Genomic DNA, 6,134 nt, shown 5'->3' with positions numbered 1-6,134 from the left:
AACAGAGGCTCAAGGACTCTGAACCTCAAGGGGGAACAGCCTGGAGGAAAATCCTAACAAAAAAAAAGGAAATAGAGGAGCAAATGAAAACATAGCTGACATTTACACAGTACCCAAGACAATGACCTCCTAGCAGAGCTTCTTAGAACTGGTGTATTTTAAATAAAGTATAAAGTGAAGTAGCAATTAACTAAGAAGACAATCCAAGTCCAGCCCCTACAACAAGTTGCAATATGTAGAGAAATATGTGTGAAATTCTTTGATGGCGGTTTAAAGTATGAGATAAAAGTAATGTTGAGAAAACAGTATTCTCTCTCCTGTCTTGTCCATCATTACCAGTGACTGTAAGTTGGTCGTGGTAACTGCCTAGCATTTGGTACTGCCGATTCTTAAGGTAGTTGAGACTGAGGGAGAAAATGTAAATGCATGCTGTTCCCAAAGTGTCGGTTGCATTTTATTAAAGCATAACATATCAGTGAGCTGACATTACTCATGCTCAAGCTGACAAAAAGCACTGCATGAAAAGATAATAGCTGTCCCTCTTCCTGTATCAGCAGGTTGCAATGACAGAAACTTAGACTTTCAGAGGAGCGTGGAGCTTTTCCTCCTAATTTATACCATGCTCTAACTTTGAAGCTGGGTAAATCTGCACCAAGCTTCACGCACAGAGCTGTCACATTTTGTGGTGTGGGGCAATGGGGGCAGTGGGATGGATCCGGCATGCTGGTTCATATGGCAAAGGAGGCACTGTGTGTGATGGGGAAGAGCCAGAAGACCTGGGAGGATGCTGTGTAGCATGGGAGCAGGAGTGGAGGGGCAGAATCTGGGTCAGCGATGCTCGAGCTTTGCCCTAAGAGATCCTCTGGGCTCCACTTCAGGAAAACTCCCCCTTGCTTTCTTATTTTAATTTGCTCACAAAATGTTTTCTCACACCACACAGGCTCTTTTCTATTATTATTATTGTTGGAAATATTTTCCAGGTTTATTTTGAATTTGGTGCAATGGCTCACACCCAGCAGGCTTCTCTTTAATACAATGAGGAGTCCTCTTTCTTTAGATAAAGGCCTCATGGGAGAAGATTTTAAAGTAACCCAGGGAGGGAGGGGGAAAAAAAGGATTGTTTTCTTTCAAAGAAGAGCAACATGTATCTACGAATCAAAACATTTCTGCAGCCTATGCTTAAAAACCCTGGAGAATCCCTCGCAGGGAGAATATCACCTCAGGGGGAGTCCATCCCTCCCTCCCTCCAACCCCTGCATGTGCTGGCAGTGGGTGCAGATGACGTTTACTTCTGCATTCCAATAGCTGCAAGCCCTGGCTCCAAACCCACCCAGCCTCTCTGCCTCCTGTGGGAAATTGCCCCCCAGCTCGGCTCCCCGGATGCGGGCACTGGCTTCCCTCACAGTGGGAAAGAAGGATGCCAAAGCCCCCGGGCAAGTGAGCGTCTGGAGGGTGCCCGTTATCCAAGTCCAGGCCCCCATCCATGATGTGGTCCATGTGGTGAAGTCTCACTACTGGGGCGGGAGGAAGAAGAGAGTTGGGTGGTTCACATCCAAGAGATTTCCAGGGATATCACAAATCCTAGGGGATCTGCGGAAAGTCAAGCCCATTCACAGGGGCTGGACACCCCACGCCTCCCCCCTGCTCCCCAGCAGACAGCCTGGAGACAGCACAGGAGATGTGGTGGGGCTCCAGTCTTTTCTGGATTTTCCAGGTAAGCTTTGGGAGGCTGTCCTGGGGACAGAGCTGCTCAGTGGTCCTGCCTTGGCCCATCCAGCCTGGCATCCCACCGGGGCACCATCTGCAGGCAGTGTCTTCACTAAGGTCCAGAAGGAAATAGTTGGGAACCATGGGATCAAATTTACCTCTCTTGCCTTGGGAAGGTCCCTTCACGTCATTACTTCCGTGGACGAGTCCAGGCCACATAATTCTGTAACTGTGTTTGTAACAGAGGTGAGGGAAGTGAATGCTTTTACCATCCTCCCGAGGGAGATGTATTTCAAATAATGGCAAATACTGTAATTTCTAGATAATGTCTATCTCTATTGTGTATCCTTCCTCTGTCCAGTTACTGCGATAAAGCATATCCTTTAGTAGCACTGAATATGAAAAGCAGCCCCGTTTTCTCTCAGAGCAGACAGTGAGGTGGTTGTCTGTTTTGTCTAGTGTAATGTATGAAGACTTTTTAATGTCCCACAAGGAACATCTCTTTAAAGCAGCCTGTCAGCTTTGCACTTTAGTCCATTAGGCTACAAAGTTCAGGAAAAAGAACAGAAAAATATCTCTTTCTAAGCTACAGTTGCTTAGTCTGTTTCAGTATTTACATATTTAGCAGCAGACAAGTAATGGGCTTGCTCACTAGCAAGGAGTCTGTTTTGTGCCACTTTTATTTTCCTCACAGCTTTGTTGTGACCTGATTGGCCATCAATGATGCACTGGGGGAGATATGTCATTTCATAGGACTTAGCTACAAGGCACATCTTGGATTTCTAAATGCTTGCATGCATTGTTCCATTCACAGTATTTGGTATCCCACTCCCTTTTGAATAAGGACAAATATTTTTACATATGCAGGTCATCAGATGATAGCTCAAGTCAATTCTATTTTGACTGGATACTGAAGGACCATACTCAGAAACCAGTCACATGGATTCCCCCTCCTGCCTCATTGTCCACGCTTCTTGACAATCAGTCAGTTGTCCTTCTTGCTTGGAGCAGCTGAGTAAAGCCACATGCTCTCTGGATAATCAAACAGCTGATCCTCGAAGCGTGCATTGCCAGTCATGACTCAGTAGATATGGGGACACTGTCGCTAGTTGGCCTTATGATATGCTCCTCGTGGCTACTGAATAGGCAATAGCACAAAGGGATGAGGAAAGACATTCAGGGCATACGCACAAACTAAAAGTACGGCATGGCAAAACATACCTTTGTTTATGAGGGATGTGTAGCCTTCAGCCATGTCTTAATTTGTTCACTTGGATGTCGCATCCTTGAATATAGTAGGCCTGCATCTACACGTATCACCCACAGATCCAGCTTTTCTACATCCTCTCTTTCAAATGCTTATCTTTTGCAGAGGAAGCTTGCTGGAGATCCATTGCCTGGACTAAGGACAGAAAACATGCACAGAGACCCCATTCTTCCCTTTAATGAGATGCCATCTCCATTTAACTAGTTTCTGGCAGAATTTTCAAACGTTGCAGATCTCACATTCCAGTTACATCAGTCGGTATTTTGCTCTTTGGCAAAGGCCACCAACTTCAGCAGCTTGCTGCATTCACTAACAGTAGCAGAGATTACCTACGAAACAGGGCGGCAGGCCTAAATAAGCAAGTTACACGCAAGGAGCCAGATCCTTGGCCCAGCTGGGGCTGCTTTGCCCAGCTCCGGCAGCACAAAGCTGTCACCAAGCCAGCCCAAACAGCTGTTGGAGGATTCCCTTGGCGCAAAAGAATTCCTGAATGGCAAAGAGCCACTAAAGCAACTCCTACACAATCTCACTCCCCAGAAATCCCTGACAGCTGGGACGGCACAATGGGGCCAGAAGCACCTGTTACCATTCAGAGCAGCCTAAAGGCTGCTCTATAGGGTAATGAATGGCAAAATGAGCACCCAGCATCTTTGGGAGCACACAGAGGCCTGCCTTTATCACCTCGCATCCACAGCCGGAGGTGCACCGTGGGAATATTTTTTCAAGGCATTGCTATGGTAGAGTCAGAAACTCAAGGCACTCCATACATGCCTGTGCTTTCTGACGTTCGTATCTGAGGAGACTTAAGTGAGGGAAGAAGGAAGTCTGAACTCCTGCGAAAGGAAGGAGCCTGGAAGCAGAACCAGGCTTCACAGCTTGACACCTCTCAGTAAGGACCCACTGGAAACCTCAGATGTGAGCCTCCTTCCAGAAATTTGGAGCCATCTATTCTGAAAGTGAACATTGTAGCTTGGTACCTTATTTAGTTTGATGTTTCAGGTAAACCGCAGGGTTTTCTCTCAACCTGCAGTCCCAGCCAGGCCTACCAGAACCTTTCCCTTCGTCTTGCTTGCCCTTGTGGTCAGCTGGCCTTTGCCAATTCCCTGTTGTCACTGACCCCAAAGAGTCACCTCGCTCCCAGCTCTCCTCTCAGTCTAATACAACCCCCTTTTTATTCAGTGTCTATCTGCCACAAGGTTCCTTGCTGATGCTCTTAGGCATTCTGCTCTACTCAGATTTTGGGTCTGACATCTGAACTTCATTAATCCTTTGGCACATGGGAACTGATGAGTCCCTTAGAAAGACAGAGATACCCCAGGAGAGGATGCTAGATGTACTGGTCCCTCCAAATGGCTATAAAATGCTCTGTGTTGTGGTATGCTTCTAGAGAAGGTGTAAAGCAGAATGCAGCCCCTGATTATACTCAGGTTTGGGGGCTAATGTCTAGGCCAATTTATCTTTTTTCCCCAGGATCAAGTTATATCTGAATTTCTAAAATAAAATCTGTATAAATGGTGCACAGTGAAAAACAAAGGAATCATTTGTTACTTTTATTTCATCGTACACACACTGAATTCCAAATAAATAAATAAAAAAAATCCAGCTCTGTTAATAATCCTCTCCTAGTGCTCATCATGGGATTCATCCCCAGCACTAGACAGACTTCACTCAAATGACAGTATCAGCATCAAGATTTCATGCAGCATCTGAATGGAGCATTGTCTCTGTGCTGTGCTCTTAACATGCTCTTGCTCTTATTAATTGAGTACTTAATAAGAATTTGTGAGGAATCCACCTTTCATATACTGCCAATGTGAAAGGGATTAATATTGAAGAGATCTAACAAAGGACACAAAGACAGGCCCTGACCCAGAGACCTCCTAATCAAGGATTTAGACAATACACAACAGGTGAATACCCCGGTAGGATAAATGGAGACAGGAAGGAGGAATGGGAGACAAGAGCATTTGCCTAAGCTAATAATCACAGTGATCTCAGGAGTCACAGGTGGTCACTAGCTGAACCCATGATTCAACAGCCAAAAAAGTTTAGTCCAAAAGCTTACAAGATGAATGTGCTCTATGTGAGCATGATTCAAAGCATTTTAAAGCCACTGAAAGGGCTCCCATTAATGAGGCCTGAGGAGCTGAAATATTTACCTCTTGGTTCTAATCATTATTGGATGCAAAATTTGTTGGTGCAATAAAGACAGTGGTTTTATGGCATGTTCTAATCCCTCAGTAACTATTCTCAGCAAATACCTCTATGTTCCTCAGGTGATAAATGACCTGTCTCTTTCCCTCTGAACCACATGGCTAATGCCCTTCTGGACTCCACTTTTACTAGCAATCCCTTCTAACACCAACAAGCCGCAGGCACCAACTACTTTTCATCTCAAGCGATATTGCTTCCTGATGTATTAACTGAATTCCGAGCAATAGTTTTCAACCTGTACCTACTTTTGAAGATTGGTACTTTCTGAACTGAAGTTCGGTGGTGTGTTTAAAAACTTGTGTAACCCTTCCAAGCACAACAGCTGGTCTAATAAAAGCTATTCCCTTTCCCTACAAATTTTGACCTTCCTAACTATTAATTGGTTGTTCAGAAATTGCAGATTTTCTCCTTCTGGAAAACCTGTTCCAAATGCAAAGCAAGCCTAGCATTTTAACTCATCAAGTCAATGATTTTCCATTCCAGTTCAGAAGAGAGTCAATCAGAATAATGCAGCTGGGATCAGGTAAGCATGTAATCAGGGAAAGATCAGAAAAGGTGGGGGAGGACAAACAATATCCTGTTTAAGAAGAAAAAAATTACTCTAGGTTGCTGATGAAAAACCACTCATTTCAACAAGAATATGCCACCAAGATGTTGCAAGATGAGGTGAGAAATGATAGTTGTGGCCAGCAGACCTCTGGTTTTGCAGGCAAGGAAAAGTTTGCAAAGATCAGTATTTCGGACAGGGTATATACTCCCTCAATATATGCCAGAGGGGTATTGCTGCCACAGAATAAAACTCCAGAAAAAAAAAAATCCTCAACAATTTTATGTAATACTGTAGAATTTAGATATGGCAAAAGTAACCAACAGAAGTAACCAAATGCAAAGCCAGTAGAAACAGACTCACAGCTCATGTCTGCACTGCAAAGAGTTTCTGGTATAG

The sequence above is a fragment of the Platalea leucorodia genome (genome assembly GCF_965183815.1).
Source record: "Platalea leucorodia genome assembly, chromosome: 7".
Classification (NCBI taxonomy): Eukaryota; Metazoa; Chordata; class Aves; order Pelecaniformes; family Threskiornithidae; genus Platalea; species Platalea leucorodia.
Note: the sequence above shows the minus strand (reverse complement) of the source record.